This window comes from Balaenoptera ricei, chromosome 11 (genome assembly GCF_028023285.1).
Source record: "Balaenoptera ricei isolate mBalRic1 chromosome 11, mBalRic1.hap2, whole genome shotgun sequence".
Classification (NCBI taxonomy): Eukaryota; Metazoa; Chordata; class Mammalia; order Artiodactyla; family Balaenopteridae; genus Balaenoptera; species Balaenoptera ricei.
Window position 1 is genome coordinate 8,962,641 of NC_082649.1, and position 22,673 is coordinate 8,985,313.

Genomic DNA, 22,673 nt, shown 5'->3' on the forward strand with positions numbered 1-22,673 from the left:
CTACTGTAATAAACAGTATAGCACTAGACTCTGAGTTCTGTGAGGGCAGAGACTGTACCTTATTCACTTTTATGTATCCAGTACCTAGGACATAGCGGATCCTTGATAAATATGTGGGGATAAACAAAACAAATCAATCAAAGAATAAATCAAGGGACTTCCCTGGTGGCGCAGTGGTTAAGAATCCGGCTGCCAATGCAGGGGACACGGGTTCAATCCCTGGTCCAGGAAGATACCACATGCCACGGAGCAACTAAGCCCGTGAGCCACAACTACTGAGCCTGAGCTCTAGAGCCCACAAGCCACAACTACTGAGTCCACGCACCACAACTACTGAAGCCCATGTGCTCTAGGGCCCGTGTGCCACAACTACTGAGCCCACGTGCTGCAGCTACTGAAGTCTGCATGCCTAGAGCCTGTGCTCCACAAGAGAAGCCACCGCAATGAGAAGCCCGCGCACCGCAACAAAGAGTAACCCCCGCTCACCACAACTAGAGAAAGCCCACGTGCAGCGACGAAGACCCAATGCAGGCAAAAATAAAATAAATAAAATAAATAAATTTTAAAAAGAGAGAGAATCTCTTAAAAAAAAAAAAGAATAAACTAAACATTTTTACAGTGGTAGAGTAGAAGAAAATCTTCTTACAACCAACACCAGGCAACTGCTACATGAGGTAATGGGAAAACTAATTAGTAATCTCTGATTTCTCAGTGAATTAAAAAGTAATGCAAATAGGTTTCCAATAGTGGAAAAGTACCTTCTATCAGTCAAATCTCTCAGAGAACAACTATAAACTCTAACTAAAATATAAAATATAATAATTTGAAGGCAGTCAGAGGAACTAAAAGAAATGAAGTAAATCTATATTTGAAAGAAGTAAATGGCACAGGGTAATTTTCCTGTTTTGATACAGATTTTTGTTTGAGGCTAAGCCCTAGTTTCAGCTTGCTGAGTGGCTAAAGTTCTAATAGAAATCCATAGTCTTACTGGCTTGGAAAGCCATAGGTCAGAGTTTGGAGACACCACACAGCTGGAACCTGAGGGGGGTTGGAATCCTGGAAAGGTGAAAGCTATAGACATGGTGGGGAGAGGGGAATTCTGTATATAAACTTGGCCAAAATCTCTGGTTGATCCCTGAACTACATACACATGGGGTAAACTTCAAATAGTCCACTTAAATCTAAAAGAAAGGCAATAAGTGGAAACTGACCTTGAGATGACCCAGATGTTAGAATTAGCAGATAAGGATTTTAAAGCAACTATTGTAACCATCTCATGGATTTAGAGGAAAACACACTTATGATTAACAAATAGAAAATCTTAGCAGAGAAACTGAAACCACAAAAAAGAACCAATTGAAAATTCTAGAAATGGAAAATATAATATTTACAATTAAAAATTCACAAAGTGGCTTGACACAGACCGAAATGAGAAGAGAGTAAGTAAATTTGAAAATAGATCAATAGAAAGTGTCTAAGTTGAAAAATTGAAAGAAAAAGGTTGGAGAAAATAAAGAGTGTCAGTGAGCTATGCAGGCACTGTAGAAAGGGCTAACATTTGTGTACTTGTTGTCTTAGAATAAGAGAGAAAAAAATATATAAGGAAATGATAGTGATAATTTCCCCAAATTTGGTGAAAGGCCTACATTTACACATCTAACAAGTCCAGTAAACCCCAATCAGGAAAAATACAAGGAAAAGCATATCTAGGCACATCAGAGTCAAACTTCTAAAAGCTATAGTTTAAAAGAAACTCTTGAAAGCAACTGCAGACTAGCTACAGATTAATTTATTACATGCAGTGGAATGATATGATTTAACAATGATTTCTTGTCAGAAACACTGGACACAAGAAGATAATGGAATTACATCTCTAAAACGCTGAAAGAAGAAAAAAGTCAATTCAGTGCAGTGAGAATAACCTTCAAGAATGAAAGCAAAATAAAGATAGATGAAAACTAAGAGAACTTTTTATCAGCAGACTTGCAGTACAAAAAACCACAGAAGTTCATCAGGTGAGAAAAACTGATGCCAAAGGGACATTCAAATGTTCAGAGGAAAGTGAAGCACCAAAAATGATAGATGTGTGGCTAAATATAAAAGATTTTTTCTGTAGTTTTTTAGAAATATGTATGACTGTTTAAAGCAAAAATTATAACATTTTATTGTTTGATTTATAATATTTGTAGATGAAATATAGACAACTAAAAAATAAAGGAAGGAGCTTAAAAATCTATATTTTTTGAAAGATCATTACACTTTGTATGAAATGGTCCAATATTAAATGTAAGAAAAATGTGAAAAATTAAGGATGCTGTATATATTGTGGTTCCTAGAGCAACCAGTTGAAATAATGCAAAATGATATAACTGAAAAGCCACAATCCCTTGAAAGGGGATTCTCAAAAAGATTCAATTAAATCAAAAGAAATTAAGAAAGTAGGAACAGAGAATCAAAAAACAAATACAAAAATGATGGGACCAAAGGAAAACAACTAGTAAAATGGTTGGTCCAAACTCAACCATATCAATAATCGGATTAAATGTAAATGGACTAGACATTCCAAATAGTAGTCAGAAATTCTCAGAATAGATAAAAAAAAATAAGACCCAACATAATCTCTCCATAAGAGATGAACTTTAAATATAAAAATACAAACAGGTTGAAAGTAAATGATATTAAAAGATAAATCATGCAAACAGAAAACCTGAGAAGGTTGGAATAGGTAGATTAGCATGAGATATAACAGATGCCAAGGCAAAGAGTATTACCAGAGATAAAGAGAGACACACTAGAACAATAAAAAGGATAAATTTATTAAGACATAAGAATCATACATGTATATGCCTAATAAAAGAGGTTCAAATACATTAGATGAAAAAGTAACATAATTAAAGGAAGAGACAAATCCACAATTACAGTGGAGTCTTCTCTCAGCAACTGACAGAACAAATTGACAAAAGATCTCAGTAACACTATAACTTCCTTCACCTAATTGACATTTATAGAACACTACACCTAACAATTGCAGGATAAACATTCTTTTCAAGTGCACATGGCATATTAACCAAGATAAACTATTTGCTGGACCATAAAACATGTTCTAATGTATTTTAAAGGATTGAAATAATATAGACTATGTTTTCCGATCACAAGGCAATTAGTCAGATATCAACAACAATAAGATATAGGAGGGATAAAACCCAAATATTTGGAAATTAAATATTTGTCAATAATTTATGGGTAAAGGAAAAATGACAAGGTACATTAGAAAACATTTCAAACTGAATTATAATGAAAATATAGCATATCAAAATTTGTGAGCTACAGCTAAAGGAAAATTTATAGCTTTTAAATGCCTAGATAAGGAAAGGATAAAGGTATAAAATCAATGCCCTAAGAGTCTACAGTAAGACCTAGAGAAAGTAGAGCAAAGTACAGACGGTCCCCAACTAACAATGGGTCAACTTATGAATTTTGAACTTTACAATGGTGCAAAAGCAATGTGCATTCAGTAGGATTTGAATTTTCAATTTTGGTCTTTTCCCAGGCTAGCGATATGTAGTATGATACTCCCTTGGGATGCTGGACCGCGGTAGCAAGCTGCAGCTTCCAGTCAGTGCCACAATCACAGGGTACACAGCTGATACACTTACAACCATTCTGTTTTTCACTTTCAGTACAGTATTCAATAAATTACATGAGATATTCAACACTTTATTATAAAATAGGCTTTGTGTTACATGATTTTGCTCAACTGTAGGTTACTGTTAAGTGTTTTGAGCATGTTTAAGGTAGGCCAGGCTAGCCTATGATGTTCGGTAGATTAGATATATTAAATGCATTTTTGACTTAGGGTATTTTCAACTCACAATGGGTTTATTGGGACATAACCCCATTGTAAGTTGAGGAAGATCTATAAATCCAGAGTAAGTAGAATGAAGGAAATAGTAAAGAGGAGAAATCAATGAAATAGAAAATAGATAAATGAAAGAGAAAATTAACACATAAAATTTTTTTCTTTTTGAGAGAATAACAAAGTTGATAAGCCCTACATAGGTTGATAAAGAAAAAAATAAGAAAAATCACCAATATAAGGAATAAATGTGTGAATATACTACAGATGCTACAGATATTGTAAACAACTTTATGTTAATAAATTCAACAACTAGATGAAATTTCTGAATAAAACAACTTACCAAAACAGACACAGAAGAAATAGGAAATTTTACTGGCCCTATATCTATTAAGTAAATTGAATATGTTATCGAAATCTTTTCTCAAATACAACATCGGGGTCAGACAGTTTCACTGGTGAACTCTGCTAAACATTTAGGTAAGAGATCAATCTTACACAAATGCTTTCCAAAACAGAAGAGGAGGAAACACTTTGCAATGTGTTTTATGAGGCTAGCATGACCCTCATACTAAATCTGACACAGGCATTTTAAAAAAAGAAAATTAAAACACCAGTCATGTCAAACTGCCCACCTAATTTAGTTTCCTTCCTCCACTACCAACAGGCAGACAAGCTTCCCTGAATTGGGGGGAGGGGAGGGAAGAGCAGGCTGGCTGGCTGGTGGGCGACAATATCAAACTTTTGCACAGCCCCCAACTGAACATGGAAGATAATGCCGTCCAATCTGACTATCTTTAGGTTCCTGAAAGATCTGGACAGAAGCCAGAAGTGGGTGAAGAAATGTAAGATATGTGACTTAGAAGATAAAACACCTGATCTGCTAAGCAAACATTACTGCCAAATGCTTTAGGAGACCTATGGTTTGTAGAATGAGTACTTAAAAAGGAGTTCTTTGAGATTATGCTATGCCAGCAGTGGTTGATTTCACCAGTCATCTGAACAATCCACATGGAGACACTGAAAATCAATAAAATAACTGAGAGATCATGAAATAAGAACACAAACAGAAAAAGAAATGGTAAAACTTCTGAACAGGAACAAACTCAGAAATAAAGAAACCATAGCAATCCTCACCACTCCAATGCAGAGAAAGAAGGTAAATAACAAGATGAAGGCATTTTTATCCTTAAACTTTGCAGAGAATGAAAACAAGGAGCAGCTAAAATCTTCATCTGAAGTTTGATTTTTATAAAGCACAAGTCTGGATTAACATGAAGCTGACAAAATCTCTAAAGATATCTTTTCTCCTGCTGGAGTGCAGAGGATATTCTGGTGAGGCAGTTCTGAGAAAATGCTTCAAGACAATAGCAGTTAACACATCCATCCTTTTGAAAACACAGCAGAAATAGGTGCTGGACACTGCAAGAGTGCCATTGGAGAGAAAGAGGAACGTGAGAGACTCACCTCTTCCATTATCACTGATAATAAGATGGACATAGTAGGGGAGGAGCAATCACCAGTACTGGTGAGGTTCATCAATGAATCTCAATCCAGACAGAGGAATATAGGCTTTCTATCTTCTGAAGTTGATGCAGAAATTCTGGCTATGAACTTTCACACTGTGATAATGGAAGAGTGGGGGACAAACATGGAGCACTGATGTGGTCTGGCTTAGATTATGTCTAGTGGACTTTCTCCCAAACGCAACTCATGGTAACTAGACTTTTAGAGAAACAACCCCAAAATATCTTCACAGTCTATTCTTCCTCTGCCTTAAATACGTAGTTGTCAAAAGCAGTGTCTGTTGTGGGAGTATCTGTTGCTTTGGGAGAAATTAAAGATGTTTGCTCTGTTTTCTGTTGATCACAACTACTTTAGAACTTAACAATGTAATATCTGTCCCCTTTCAGAACAGTGAAGGATAAAAGGCACATGAACTGAAGGAAATTTGCCAGTCTCAATGAACAGGCGGGTATGATGCTTTTGAAAGTTTTGTAGAACTCCTGTAAATTCTTGTTTTGTGTTTAGATGGTATAAATAATGATACGAATGTTAGATAGAATAACTTTATAGCTGGTTGAGCTTTTGTTCTCTGTAGTGCATTAACAGATTTTGTTTTAATTATTATTGTTGTTCATAAAAGTATCCTATTTTTTTTTTTTTCAAAAACACCCTACATTATCTAGTGCATCTGGCACTTCTTTTTACTGTTGTTGTTGTTCTAATTCTTTTTTTTTAAAATTAATTTATTTATTTATTATTTATTTTTGGCTGTGTTGGGTCTTTCGTTTCTGTGCAAGGGCTTTCTCTAGTTGTGGCAAGCGGGGGCCACTCTTCATCGCCGTGCACGGGCCTCTCACTATCGCGGCCTCTCTTGTTGCGGACCACAGGCTCCAGACGCGCAGGCTCAGTAGTTGTGGCTCACGGGCCTAGCTGCTCCGCAGCATGTGGGATCTTCCCAGACCAGGGCTCGAACCCGTGTCCCCTGCATTAGCAGGCGGACTCTCAACCACTGCGCCACCAGGGAAGCCCCAAAAGTATCCTATTTTTTAAAATAGCCTTTGGAAAAAATTTCCAGGGCCGCATTTCCAATATTTCTTTGCAGCAGAGTTGCACTCTATGAAGAGATGGAAAATATTTATGTTTATCGTAAATTTTGATTTGAGAAAGCCATGATTCAGCACCAAACTTGATATTTAAATGGAATTTCCTGGAACTTCCTCTGGGCTCAGCAAGATAATCTCAACTAACCATTGAGAATTAGTATAAACAAATACTTAGTATCCCAACAATGAAACACATTATTCAGGACGTTAAAGATATTTTCTTACAATAGCACCTCACAAGTTCTTTTTTTTTTTAATTTTCTTAGTTTTTTTTTTTTAATTAATTTTTATTGGAGTATGGTTGCTTTACCATGTTGTGTTAGCCTCCACTGCACAACAGAATGAATCAGCCATACACATACAGATATCCCCTCTCCTCCCTTCTGGACTTCCCTTCCATTTAGGTTACCACAGTGCACTAGGTGAGTTTCCCTGTGTTATACAGCATGTTCCCATCAGTTGTCCATTTTATACATAGTATCAATAATATATATTTGTCAATCCCAGTCTCCGAATTCCGCCCCCCCACCCTTTTCCCCCTTGGTATCCATACATACAGCAATCCCACTACTGGGCATATACCCAGAGAAAACCATAAATCAAAAAAACACATGCACCCCAATGTTCATAGCAGCACTATTTACAACAGCCAGGACATGGAAGCAACCTAAATGCCCATGACAGAGGAATGTATAAAGAAGATGTGGTACATATATACAATGGAATATTACTCAGCCATATAAAGGAATGAAATTGCATCATTTGTAGAGACGTGGATGAACCTAGAGAGTGTCATACAGAGTGAAGTAAGTCAGAAGGAGAAAAGCAAATATCGTATAATAATGCATATATGTGGAATCTAGAAAAATGGTACAGATGATCTTAGTTGCAAAGCAGAAATAGAGACAGACGTAGAGAACAAATGTATGGGCACCTCACAGTTCTTAAATGCTTATCTCTTATAGCACCAGTCATGGAACAGCTCACATTCAACACCATGCCAACATGTACCAAAGTGACTTATCCATTCCCAACACACTCTCTGCCAACCTTCATTGTTGGAGGATCAAACAAAACACAGAGAAAAGGACACAGAGCTTCCATTAACCATGTACAAAGCCCCCTACCTGTCTCACTTCAATTTTTTTCTTAATGTCTATGCATGGCTGAAGGTCCTGTGTATTCTTCCTTGATGAAGTTTGAGAATGAGAGCAATGAAATTAGATGAAAGCATCTTAAGCATAATTAAGAAATATTTCAACAGACCAGAGGTCAAATAACTTTACTTTGTTTAACATAAATCTTGATATAAACTAAGATCTTAATTTAATGGTAGACACATATATCAAACTATGAATTTAAGCCAGAGTTTCCTACAAGTACTTTAAAAAGAACACTGAAAATACCTAAGAGAAGTTTTAAAAATTGGTTTTATCCTTACAGTTGATATTTGGAGGAAAAGCTCTAAGGTGTATGTAGGCCATTTAATCACTGACTATTTGCTTCTGAGCCTTCCATTGAATGCATTAAACATTGATAAACTGCCGGTTAAATGGCGGCTGTTTGAAATTTTATTCTCTGAAGACCTCTCATTTCAGAAGACAGCATTGAAAGAACATTTCATTTCTCTGTGATTTCTCTTGGTGGTACTCCGGGGAAATTTTAGTTGAGTCACTTGAAATAGAACATTATTATTGCCATGAATCAAATTATTAGGTATTAGTTTCCAGGTCTTTGAGGAAATAAATGTCAGAGAGGTGTGGGGAGAAGGAATATATTTCATAAAATACTGCAGTAAAGCTCAGGACTGACCATTGACTAGTAGGTGTTTTAGTATGCGGTTAAAAATCTGTAATGGGCAGTTAAGGAAATTACCAACAAGTAGAATAAACTTTGAGATCACCAAACAGAGACTGCAGTGTAGATTTTGTCTCCATTAAGTAGAAAATTGAAGTTCGAATAGAAAGCAATCCACTGTGGTTCTTCTTCTGGATGTTATTTACAATCATTTGTCAAATTTATACCTTAGCTGAGTATAGTCTTTCTAGCAGGTGTACATTGAACACTTTCGTTTCATGGTCAAGAGAGAATCAGAAGCCAAGGCTACTGACCATCTATTTGACTGTTTTTTCTCTCCATGACCATATCTACTGCCTTGTTTTGATTTATAAAAATTACCTGGGAAAAAGAGGAATTTTTTTTGCCTATATAAAAGTAATACAGAAATTATTGCTGTTATTTTGGTGAGAAAAATTTTGTACAATGTGTTTTAATCTAAATAAAACGTAAATTTTATTTTTTTAAAGAAAATTACAAAAAAATCCTTTATAACCATAGATGCAAAACTCCTTAATGAAATATTCACAAATGGAATCCAGCAATATATTAAAAGAATGATATACCATGACAAAGTAGAGTTTATCCCAGGAATGCAAGGTTGGTTTCACATTTAAAAGTCAATCAATATTACTCATTGTATTGACAGACAAAAGGAACAAAATCATAGGATCTTCTCAATAGATGTGTAAAAAGTACTTGACAAATTTAAAAAACTCTCATGATATTAACAAAAAAATTCTAAGTAAACCAGAAATAGAAGGGAACTTCCTTCACCTGATAAAGGATATTTATGGGGGACTTCCCTGGTGGTCCCGTGGTTAAGACTCCACGCTTCCACTGCAGGGGGCATGGGTTCGATCCCTGGTGGGGAACTAAGATCCCGCATGCTGTGTGGTATAGCCAGAAAAAAAAAAAAAAGGATATATATAAAAACCTTACAGTAAATATAATGCTCAGTGGTGAGAGAATAAGAGTTTTTCCTCTCAGACTGGACACAGGGCAAAGATGTCTCCACTTAATGTTGTAATGGAGGCCCCAGCCAGTGGACTAGGGCAAGAAAATGAAGTAAAGAGTGTAATGTGTTTGTATGAAAATTCTAGGGAACCTATAAGCAACTACTAGAACTAATAAGCAAATTTTAAAATGTTGCAGGATACATTGTCAATATTCTAAAATCAATTGTTCTTTTATAATTTACTGACTTAATGGTAATAAAATTAAAATTTTTCATTTACAATAGCAACTAAAACATAAAAATTTAGAGGTAAATTAAACAAAACATGCAAGACCTCTTCACTAAAAATTACAAAACATTGCTAAGAGAAATTAAGGAAAACCCAAATAAATGGGCATATGTACCATGTTAATGGATTAGAAGACGCAAGTAAATCTGAAAAAGAAGAACAAAGTTGGAGGATTTACACTATCTGAATTCAAAATTTACTAAGGCTACATTAATCAGGACAGTGTGATACTGGCATAAGGACTGAGAAACATCAATGGAACAGGATAGAGAGCCCAGAAATAGACTCACACTCGTAAAATCAATTAATTTCCAACAGAGGTACCAAAGCAATACATTGGGGGGCAAGGAAAATCTTTCCAACGAAAGGTACTGGAATAATTAGATATTCAACTGGGAAATGTTCATTCAAAAGGAACCTGGATGTTCTTCAGCATTACTCTTGTTCAATACACTAATCTGATGTGTTGTTCTTTTCTATTTACACATTAGCCTATCAAAGCACTTTTTCCACTATTATAATAATATTCCTACTGCAAAAATGTTATTTTTCTTTTTATAAAAATAATCTTTTTAAGTTTTAAAAGCAATAGTTCTTCACTTATGACAACTCATATGTTAAAGTATAAAGTAAACAAAATTACCTATGATTATACAAGAAAACCAGAAATCACCCAAGTTGACCTTTTGGGTTGGTCTTTCTAATCTTCTGTATATAGTGTCATAAAATTGTATATTGCATTTTTAACCTAATATTATTTTGCATGTAATTTTCTTTTTCCAAGACTCTGAGATTTTTTGTTTGCATGTAATATGATGATATTAGCTTTCATTTTAACATCTTTTTATGACACTTGTAATTGCATTTCCTGAAGACATAAATTTTAACTGTAAGCTACACCCAAATTGCACTTCCAACAGACATCTATTTCTGGAGTATCTGCCAAACTCATAAATAACTCTTCTTCCATGGCAATTGTCCATTTCACAATCCCCTATCCAAAATGTAACTGTACTATTGAACAAGCATGACTCAGGGAAGCAATCATGGAACAAATTTTATTTTAAATTTAAACTGTTACTTTAAATTTATTTCAAAGGTTTAGTTGTTCTCTTGCCCCTGATGAAATTTAGGGCAGGTCACAAAACTGAGCATTTCAAAATTATTTTTAAGTATCCTGTTACAAGAAAAACCACAGAAGCAATCTCTAGGCAGCCAAATTTACAGTAGATAATCTGTTCTAAGGCCACAAGTGATTGTTAAAGTTCTGGCAACCTGAACTAAATGGGCCAATTACGCTCTCACACAGGAATTCCGAAATAAAGTCCAGAGTAAAGTTTGCCTGCAATTGTAGCGCACACTGTGGACTGAAGGCCAGAGAAGCGGAGTCTTCAAAGAGAAAGAAGACAGGAGGAAATGCAAAAAGGAGAAGCAGATATGGACCAAGAGCATTTCCTGGATTCTGCCAGCTGTTAATTGCCGGTATCACTTCCTTCCAGAACTCCAGTTGCATTCCTGCCTTTGGGTTCTGTGAAACCCCTCAATCATTGTATACCCAACTTCTAACTTTTTTTTTGTTGAATCAAGTTTTTGTTAAAGAGGCCCAAATAATACAGAAATGAATATGGACTATGGGAAGTTTTATCCCTTAAACAACTAACATATTCATCATCAGTATATCCTTTGGCTTTGCCCATGGATGATGGCCTTTCTCTGATCTACTCCCTCCATCTGAGGTCCATGTTAGCTGTAAACTTGTAGTGTTCCCTGCTCACTCACTAAGATGCTGACTGTAGAGTTACCTAGATCATCTTTGCTCTTTTGAAACATCAATGTCAAACTTTTATGTATAGTTTCCTGATTTGAGAGAGCACATTGTCAGAAAATGCATAGGATTTGATATTCAGTGACTCTTGCAGATGTTTTTAATTCTAATCCCTTTGTGTTGTTCTTAGAAAGGAAATCAAGTTTTATTTGTCTTACTATTATTTCCAAGGTAGTCAATAATTTTAATACTGTGAGAATAAAGCACTTGAGTTTTTTTGGCTTCTGAATGTCAATGAGTTCTGTTTTCAGAAATTTGCCTTAGGTGAAGCATAAATTTACATGACATATTTTTAGTGACTGAGGGAAAATTTACTCACATTGCTAATAAAAAAGTCCCAGTATTACCAATATAATTTGTATTGGTTAGTGTAGCTCTAAGGATATGTCTAGAAAACCAAAGATAGCAGAGAATTAACACAACCCTAAAATGTCCTGATATTAGTTTTTCACCACATGATTTAGAAAATTATCTTTACTATTCATATTCATATTGCAGACTCTACCTTGGGTGAAATACTTTTAGCTTAGAAAACCAATCTGTAGGACACATTAAGTTTTAGAAACTTGGTTTCTTCACATTCTCAAACTATTGTGAAACTTTATTAAATTAAGTGAATCAAGCAAAAATTATTCAATAAATATTTAACATTTGCTAGGTGATATGGGTATTAGAGACAAAAAAAAAAAAAAAAAAAAGGCATGTGGCCTTTGCCCTCCTTTACCTGGTAAAGTAGTTGGGAAGAGATACAGAGCAAGAGTAATAAAACAAGACAGTGTAGAGTGATGCGTATGCTGATTTTTAGAAGTTCTGAGATGGGGGAGAGAGAAATGGAAAAAAAAAGTAAACAAAGAAGCTAAGAACAGAGGATACAGAGAGAGAGTATATCTTGCATTTATGACAACTTTTCTGTCATTCCCTCCTTGGGGCTCCACTGAAATGAACTGAAGTTGAAATGGTCAGAGAGAACTTCCTAGAGAGTTGATTTGATTTGGGACCTGAAGGAAGAGACAGGATTTGAAAGGATAAATGGCTAAGTAGACAACATAAGCCAAAGTATGGAGATGAGAACACATTCAGGTTTGCAGAGGAGCAATTAACCTTACTAGCGTTGGAAGCCATAGGAAATAATACTGGGTGAGCATGGTGAAAAAGAGAAGTCAAAGGATTTTAAACATGAAGAACATAGGGAATTACTGAGCAGAGGGGTAACAGGATGAAAATTGGTTTGGGAGGATTAGTTGGGCAAGGTTATGAAAGGTGCTTGGGAAGGGTGCACACTGGCATCTGGCAAGGTAACCAGGGCGTTGCTGTACTGATCCTTCCATGAGGCAATGAGGGCAGTGTCATCGCAAATAGGAAGGACCAATAAGAGCTTTCCAAAAAAGAAAACTATCTGATCTTGAGCAATCTGAGTCAGAGATGATGGTAGAACTTCTTGTCTAAATGAGTTGGGAGGTATGCGGCTGGAACTTAGGGAAGAGGACAGCATGGAGAAGTAGATTGACATAGATTTAGTAGTCAGTGATATAAAAGCGACAGCTGAACCCAAGAGAATGAGGGAGGATTCATCAAAGAAGGAATGTGGAGGAGAGAACAGAGAAATGAAAGTTGGGAACCACCCACATTTAGGGCATAGGACAAATAAAATGAGCCAATGCAAGAGGGAACATGTGGCCTGGGATGTAAGTGAGACTCAGATAGTGTTGCCAGAGAATTAAGGCAGCAGAGTGGTTAAGGAGGAGGACGCTGTCACCAGTGCTGGAAGAAGGTGAAGGAGCGAGAAGATGAGGACTTCAGGAGAAGAGTTAATAGTGATCTGGGACTGGAAACCAGATCACATAGACAAGGGAGGGAAGGAGCTATGAGGTGATGAGCGAGTGGACATGGGCAGAATAATGAAGCAGTTAGGAGGACAGGCTCTGATGGCAACTCTACCTGAATCCTGGCTCCATCCAGACTGGGCAACTTAACACACAGAAGTTGACCTAAGTCTCCATGCACTGGATTGAATAGCATCCCCCCAAATTCATGTCCTTCCCAGAACCTCAGAATGTGACCTTATTTAAAAATAGGGTTGTTGCAGATATAACTAGTAAAGATGAGGTTATACTACAGTAGGGTGGGCCCTTAGTACAATATGACTGATGTCCTTATAAGAAGAGGAAAGGACACAGAAAGAGACACACACAGGGAAGATGACCACGTGAGGATGGAGGCAGACACTGGAGTTAATATGCAACTGCAAGCCAAGGAAAACTCAGGATGCCTGGCCACACCAGAAGTTAGGAGAAAGGCACAGAACAGATTCTCTCCTAGAAACCTGAGAGAGTACAGCCCTGCTAACAGGGCTGATTTTGGACTTCGAGACCCCAGAACTGTGAGAAAATACATTTCTGTTGCTTTAAGCCACCCATTTTGTGGTACTTTGTTATGGCAGCTCCAGTAAACTAATATTCTTGGTAATCTCATCCTTAATGTGAGGATACTAACACTCTCCTTATAGGAAGGGTTAGCAGTATAATATGAAAAATGCTTAGCACAGTGTCTGCCCCATTGGAAGAGCTCAGTTATATGTTGTCATATATTATTTTTTTCTTTGAACAATTTGGTGTGGAAGAAAGGAAAAAGTGGTCCTAGAAAAACCATACATATAGTGAGGTAAATGTTGTTATTGTTTCTTTTAAACATTTTATCAAGAAGGTACCTCTTTTTTTTATACAGCAGGTTCTTATTAGTCATCCATTTTATACACATCATGTCAATCCCAATCGCCCAATTCATCACACCACCATCCCCACGCCCCCGCAGCTTTCCCCCTTTGGTGTCCATACGTTTGTTCTCTACATCTGTGCCTCAATTTCTGCCCTGCAAACCGGTCCATCTGTACTATTTTTCTAGGTTCCACATATATGCGTTAATATACGATATTTGTTTTTCTCTTTCTGACTTACTTCCCTCTGTATGACAGTCTCTAGATTCATCCACGTCTCAACAAATGACCCAATTTCGTTGCTTTTTATGGCTGAGTAATATTCCATTGTGTATATGTACCACATCTTCTTTATCAATTCATCTGTCGATGGGCATTTAGGTTGCTTCCATGACCCGGCTATTGTAAATAGTGCTGCAATGAACATTGGGGTGCATGTGTCTTTTTGAATTATGGTTTTCTCTGGGTATATGCCCAGTAGTGGGATTGCTGGGTCATATGGTAATTCTATTTTTAGTCTTTTAAGGAACCTCCATACTGTTCTCCATAGTGGCTCTATCAATTTACATTCTCACCAACAGTGTAAGAGGGTTCCCTTTTCTCCACACCCTCTCCAGCATTTGCTGTTTGTAGATTTTCTGATGATGACCATTCTAACTGGTGTGAGGTGATACCTCATTGTAGTTTTGATTTGCATTTCACTAATAATTAGTGAGGTTGAGCAGCTTTTCATGTGTTTCTTGGCCATCTGTATGTCTTCTTTGGAGAAATGTCTATTTCGGTCTTCTGCCCATTTTTGGATTGGGTTGTTTGTTTCTTTAATATTGAGCTGCATGAGCTGTTCATATATTTTGGAGATTAATCCTTTGTCCATTGATTTGTTTGCAAATATTTTCTCCCATTCTCAAGGTTGTCTTTTCATCTTGTTTATGGTTTCCTTTGCTGTGCAAAAGCTTTTAAGTTTCATTAGGTCCCATTTGTTTATTTTTGTTTTTATTTCCATTCCTCTAGGAGGTGGATCAAAAAAGATCTTGTGATTTATGTCAAACAGTGTTCTTCCTATGTTTTCCTCTAAGAGTTTTATAGTGTCCGGTCTTACGTTCAGGTCTCTCATCCATTTTGAGTTTATTTTTGCGTTGGTGTTAGGGAGTGTTCTAATTTTATTCTTTTACATGTAGCTGTCCAGTTTTCCCAGCACCACTTATTGAAGAGACTGTCTTTTCTCCATTGTATATCCTTGTCTCTTTTGTCATAGATTAGTTGACCATAGGTGTGTGGGTTTATCTCTGGGCTTTCTATCTTGTTCCATTGATCTATGTTTCTGTTTTTGTGCCAGTACCATATTGTCTTGATTACTGTAGCTTTGTAGTATAGTCTGAAGTCAAGGAGTCTGATTCTTCCAGCTCCGTTTTTGTCCCTCAAGACTGCTTTGGCTATTCTGGGTCTTTTGTGTCTCCATACAAATTTTAAGATTTTTTGTTCTAGTTCCGTAAAAAATGCTGTTAGTAATTTGATAGGGATTGCATTGAATCTGTAGATTGCTTTGGGTAGTATAGTCATTTTCACAATATTGATTCTTCCAATCCAAGAACATGGTATATCTCTCCATCTGTTGGTATCTTCTTTAATTTCTTTCATCAGTGTCTTATAGTTTTCCACATACAGGTCTTTTGTCTCCCTAGGTAGGTTTATTCCTAGGTATTTTATTCTTTTTGTTGCAATGGTAAATGGGAGTGTTTCCTTAATTTCTCTTTCAGATTTTTCATCATTAGTGTATAGGAACGCAAGAGATTTCTGTGTGTTAATTTTGTATCCTGCAACTTTACCAAATTCATTGATTAGCTCTAGTAGTTTTCTGGTGGCATCTTTAGTTTTCTCTATGTATAGTATCATGTCATCTGCAAACAGTGACAGTTTTACTTCTTCTTTTCCAATCTGTATTCCTTTTATTTCTTTTTCTTCTCTGATTGCCGTGGCTAGGACTTCCAAAACTATGTTGAATAATAGTGGTGAGAGTGGACATCCTTGTCTTGTTCCTGATCTTAGAGGAAATGCTTTCAGTTTTTCTCCATTGAGAACGATGTTTGCTGTGGGTTTGTCATATATGGCCTTTATTATGTTGAGGTAGGTTCCCTCTGTGCCCACTTTCTGGAGAGTTTTTATCATAAATGGGTGTTGAATTTTGTCAAAAGCTTTTTCTGCATCTATTGAGATGATCATATGGTTTTTATTCTTCAGTTTGTTAATATAGTGTATCACATTGTTTGATTTGCATATATTGAAGAATCCTTGCATCCCTGGGCTAAATCCCACTTGATCATGGTGTATGATCCTTTTAATGTACTGTTGAATTCTGTTTGCTAGTATTTTGTTGAGGATTTTTGCATCTATATTCATGAGTGATATTGGTCTGTAATTTTCTTTTTCTGTAGTATCTTTGTCTGGTTTTGGTATCAGGGTGATGGTGGCCTCATAGAATGAGTTTGGGAGTGTTCCTTCCTCTGCAATTTTTTGCAAGAGTTTGAGAAGGATGGGTGTTAGCTCTTCTCTAAATGTTTGATAGAATTCACCTGTGAAGCCATCTGGTCCTGGACTTTTGTTTGTTGGAAGATTTTTAATCCCAGTTTCAATTTCATTACTTGTGATTGGTCTGTTAATATTTTCTATTTCTATAGTCTTGGAAGGTTATACCTTTCTAAGAATTTGTCCATTTCTTCCAGGTTGTCCATTTTATTGGCATAGAGTTGCTTGTAGTACTGTCTTGGGATGCTTTGTATTTCTGTGGTGTCTGCTGTAACTTCTCCTTTTTCATTTCTAATTTTATTGATTTGAGTCCTCTCCCTCTTTTTCTTGAGGAGTCTGGCTAATGGTTTATCAACTTTGTTTATCTTCTCAAAGAACCAGCTTTTAGTTTTATTGATCTTTGCTATTGTTTTCTTTGTTTCTATTTCATTTACTTCTGCTCTGATCTTTATGATTTCTTTCCTTCTGCTAACTTTGGGTTTGATTTGTTCTTCTTTCTCTAGTTCCTTTAGGTGTAAGGTTAGATTATTTATTTGAGATTTTTCTTGTTTCTTGAGGTAGGCTTGTATAGCTATAAACTTCCCTCTTAAAACTGCTTTTGCTGCATCCCATAGGTTTTGGATCGTTGTGTTTTCATTGTCATTTGTCTCTAGGTATTTTTTGATTTCCTCTTTGATTTCTTCAGTGATCTTTTGGTTATTTAGTAACGTATTGTTTAGCCTCCAAGTGTTTGTGTTTTTTACTTTTTTCCCCCTGTAATTCATTTCTTATCTCATAGCATTGTGGTCAGAGAAGATGCCTGATATAATTTCAATTTTCTTAAATTTGCTGGGGCTTGATTTCTGACCCAAGATGTGATCTATCCTGGAGAATGTTCCGTGTGCACTTGAGAAGAAAGTGTAATCTGCTGTTTTTGGATGGAATGTCCTATAAATATCAATTAAATCTATCTGGTCTACTGTGTCATTTAAAGTTTCTGTTTCCTTATTAATTTTCTGTCTGAATGATCTGTCCATTGGTGTAAGTGAGGTGTTAATGTCCCCCACTATTATTGTGTTACTGTCAATTTCCTCTTTTATAGCTGTTAGCAGTTGCCTTATGTATTGAGGTGTTCCTATGGTGGGTGCATATATATTTATAATTGTTATATCTTCTTCTTGGATTGACCCCTTGATCATTATGTAGTGTCCTTCCTTGTGTCTTGTAACATTCTTTATTTTAAAGTCTATTTTATCTGATATGAGTATTGCTACTCCAGCTTTCTTTTGATTTCCATTTGCATGGAATATCTTTTTCCATCCCCACATATTCAGTCTGTATGTGTCCCTAGGTCTGAAGTGGGTCTCTTGTAGACAGCATATATATGGGTCTTGTTTTTGCATCCATTCAGCAAGCCTGTGTCGTTTGGTTGGAGCATTTAATCCATTCACATTTAAGGTAATTATTGATATGTATGTTCCTATTACCATTTTCTTAATTGTTTTGGGTTTGTTTTTGTAGGTCCTTTTCTTCTCTCGTGTTTCCCACTTAGAGAAGTTCCTTTAGCATTTGTTGTAGAGCTGGTTTGGTGGTGCTGAATTCTCTTAGCTTTTGCTTGTCTGTAAAGCTTTTGATTTCTCCATCGAATCTGAATGAGATCCTTGCTGGGTAGAGTAATCTTGGTTGTAGGTTCCTCCCTTTCATCACTTTAAGTATATCATGCCACTCTCTTCTGGCTTGTAGAGTTTCTGCTGAGAAATCAGCTTTTAACCTTATGGGAGTTCCCTTGTATATTATTTGTCATTTTTCCGTTACTGCTTTCAATAATTTTTCTTTGTCTTTAATTTTTACCAATTTGATTACTATGTGTCTCGGTGTGTTTCTCCTCGGGTTTATCCTGTATGGGACTCTCTGTGCTTCCTGGATTTGGGTGGCTATATCCTTTCCCATGTTAGGGAAGTTTTTGACTATAATCTCTTTAAATATTTTCTCTGGTCCTTTCTCTCTCTCTTCTCCTTCTGGGACCCCTATAATGCGAATGTTGTCCCAGAGGTCTCTTAGGCTGTCTTCATTTCTTTTCATTCTTTTTTCTTTATTCTGTTCCATGGCAGTGAATTCCACCATTCTGTCTTCCAGGTGACTTATCTGTTCTTCTGCCTCAGTTATTCTGCTATTGATTCCTTCTAGTGTAGTTTTCATTTCAGTTATTGTATTGTTCATCTCTGTTTGTTTGTTCTTTAATTCTTCTAGGTCTTTGTTAAACATTTCTTGCATCTTCTCAATCTTTACCTCCATTCTTTTTCCGAGGTCCTGGATCATCTTCACTATCATTATTCTGAATTCTTTTTCTGGAAGGTTGCCTATCTCCACTTCATTTAGTTGTTTTTCTGGGGTTTTATCTTGTTCCTTCATCTGGTACATAGCCCTCTGCCTTTTTATCTTGTCTATCTTTCTGTGAATGTGGTTTTTGTTCCACAGGCTGCAGGACTGTAGTTCTTCTTGCTTCTGTTGTCTGCCCTCTGGTGGAAGAAGCTAAGAGGCTTGTGCAACTTTCCCGATGGGAGGGACTGGTGGTAGGTAGAGCTCTCGTGGGCAGAGCTCAGTAAAACTTTAATCTGCTTGACTGCTGATGGGTGGGGCTGGGTTCCCTCCCTGTTGGTTGTTTGGCCTGAGGCAACCTAACACTGGAGCCTACCTGGGCTCTTTGGTAGGGCTAATGGCCGACTCTGGCAGGGCTCACGCCAAGAAGTACTTCCCAGAACTTCTGCTGCCAGTGTCCTTGTCCCCTTGGTGAGACACAGCCACCCCCCACCTCTGCAGGAGACCCTCCAACACTAGCAGGTAGGTCTGGTTCAGTCTCCCCTGGGGTTAGTGCTCCTTCCCCTGGGTCCCGATGTGCACACTACTTTGTGTGTGCCCTCCAAGAGTGGAGTCTCTGTTTCCCCCAGTCCTGTCTAAGTCCTGCAATCAAATCCCACTAGCCTTCAAAGTCTGTTTCTCTAGGAATTCCTCCTCCCATTGCCGGACCCCCAGGTTGGGAAGCCTGAGGTGGGGCTCGGAGCCTTCACTCCAGTGGGTGGACTTCTGTGGTATAAGTGTTCTCCAGTCTGTGAGTCATCCACCCAGCAGTTATTGGATTTGATTTTACTGTGATTGGGCCACTCCTATCGTCTCATTGTGGCTTCTCCTTTGTGTTTGGATGTGGGGTATCTTTTTTGGTGAGTTCCAGTGTCTTCCTGTCGATGACTGTCCAGCAGCTAGTTGTGATTCTGGTGTTCTCACAAGAGGGAGTGACAGCATGTCCTTTTACTCCGCCATCTTGGTTCAGGGCCAATTGTTTCTTTTTAAATAATAGTTATGTGTGCATATTTAAATGCAGAAAATAAATAAAATCTCCAGAGAGAGGAATAGCCTAAAGAATTTGGAGATAATATATATCTTCATCAAAGACCAAATCCAGGGCAAATGAAAGATTTCATGAGATGTGACTATAAAGTAATAGACTGCATGTTTTAATGACTTACTACCATTTATAGTTCCAAAATGATATTATTCTTCAGAGAAGACACTCTGGAAGGTAGATTGTTATTCTAATGGCGTTGCCATTACTTCAAATACATTTTAATTTTCTTCCAAACCAGGTAGTTCCAAACTACACAGACAAAGGTTTCACCACTCATGACACACCTCACTTTTACTCAAAAGACGTTTCTTGCCAGGCTGGCCACTCAACTGACATTACACCAAGCAACTTCTGACTATTTCCAAATGCCAAGTCCACCCGTAAATTATAAACATTAGCACCATTGAGGGCATTTTTTAGAAGTGTGCCAAATATTTATCAAAGTAGTCTTAAATACCCAAATGTGAAAGAAAACATTCTGATTTCAAATAGAGTATCAATCTTGTTGGCATATATGCTTGATGACTTCAAACCAGGCAAGGCTTTTGACAAAAGTTTTCTTAAGTACATATTATAGATCAATTTTTTCCCAGATACTTCAACAGTTAAGCCCTAACTGGCTACTCACTGAAGCAATGATGGTATCTTTACTGGTGAATTTCCAACTGAGGTCCACTCAGCAATTTCTAAGTACACTTAAATACATGGCTTAATTTTTTCCTCCTTATTTCTTATACCTCAATATGCATGAGAAGGAAATGGCCTTGTTTTTCAAAGGCTTACAAAGAACAGAAAGGAATAAACTATGATTTCAAAATGCCTAATAATCTATTCACATCATGTTCAGAGTTTCAGAAATGAAGAAGGACAAGCAAAGGGAAAAAGGGTCATCTTTAACTTGCCCCCACTTTAACTTTCCCAGAAATTACAGACAGAAAGAAAAAAAGATCATTAACAAAATATCACTTTGCTTAAAACAGAAACAGACTCATAGACCTAGAGAACGAATTTACGTTTACTGTGGGGAAAGGTTGGGGGAGGGATAGATTGGGAGTTTGGGATTGACATGTACGCACTGCTATATTAAAGATAAAATGCCTTTCCATGAAAAAAAAAGTCACTTTGCTTAAAATGAGATCTTTTTAAATGGGAATCTTAGTTCACATGAAACACAAATTTTTCACTGTCTCATCTTCACCCTGGAGTAAATTAAATTCTTTATTCATCCTTCTATTGCATTCTGTGTCATATTTCACAGTGAAATACTAACCTGCACTTTATTTGAGCTTGGAAATCCACCACAAATATAGGGAGGTTGAAATAAAAGAGGAGGCTCCCTTGGAGGCCAGACTCTGAGAAGCAAGAAATGCACCCTGGTTGCAGAGAGGAAGTTGCATTTTGTTGTACAACTTGTTGGTTACGCAGAACTCTTGGCCTAATCATGAGAGATGACATCTGTTCAACAATTGCACAACTTACTCCTCAGTCAATCAACATCTGTTAATTTGATTTGATTTATTTATTTTTTAATTTACTTTTGGCTGCGTTGGGTCTTCGTTGCTGCGTGCGGGCTTTCTCTAGTTGCAGTGAGTGGGGGCCGCTCTTCGTTGCGGTGCGCGGGCTTCTCATTGCGGTGGCTTCTCTTGTTGTGGAGCACGGGCTCTAGGCTTGCGGGCTCAGTAGTTGTGGCACATGGGCTTAGTTGCTCCACAGCATATAGGATCTTCCTGGACCAGGGCTCGAACCCGTGTCCCCTGCATTGGCAGGCAGACTCTTAACCACTGTGCCACCAGGGAAGCCCGTGTTAATTTGATTTTAAGACACAGTCTTCCATTCCTTTGGTCATCAAGAGTGATGGAGAAACTAAGAGAAGAAGCCGAGTGCCCTACTTGATACAACCTTTTCCCCAACTTAGAACTGGGTCACATGACCTTGGCTATGAAGAAGGCTCTAATTCAGCCTATCTTATTCTTATAATACCCTCAGCACTTATGGAATATATATATATATATATATATATATATATATATGGTGAATATATATGTCTGTAACTGAGTACACACATTGTATTACATATATAAATATATACATATATGTAATATATTTACTGACTACATACATATATTATGTAACATATATAAAATATATAATATATATTATTCCTGCAATATACAATACATATATGTATATTATTATACATATTACTATACGTTACATATAATACATATTAAAATAATATTATTGTATACTATATACAAGTATAATAACACATATTATGCATTACATTCTACATGTATACATAATAAACATACATTTACATATATATAATTATACAATGTTAGTGTATACTCAGTCACAGGTTGTTGTTAACTGTGTTCTATTGTTTCTAATACATGTTTTATTCTCTTAAACCAATGCTAAGGTCTTTAAGGGAAGGAACAGTGTTTTTCTTATCTTTTAACACATATGATTAGTATAATGAAAGAAAAGGGATGAAAATTACTAACTTCAGTTCAAACATACTTTTACAGTGGGCCAGATGTTCTCATTTTATTCCCAGTTACCCCAGATATTTACTATCCAGGTAGATCCCAGGGGAACTGCAACAGGGCTGCAGCTCTCATGCAACACCAGCAAGAAATAAGATTTGTTGTTTAAACCAATGAGATTTTAAGTTTCTTT

At 36.8% G+C, this 22,673-nt stretch overlaps 1 protein-coding gene and 1 pseudogene across 1 annotated transcript in view; one reads left to right on the forward strand and one right to left on the reverse strand.

The window, feature by feature from the left end:
* Positions 1 to 7,821, forward strand: part of LOC132374260 (52 kDa repressor of the inhibitor of the protein kinase-like) — a 38,943-nt pseudogene extending 31,122 nt beyond the window's left edge.
* NEDD9 (neural precursor cell expressed, developmentally down-regulated 9) overlaps positions 1 to 22,673 on the reverse strand; it is a 292,795-nt gene that overhangs the window by 263,597 nt on the left and 6,525 nt on the right. The gene's annotated exons all lie outside the window — the stretch shown is intronic.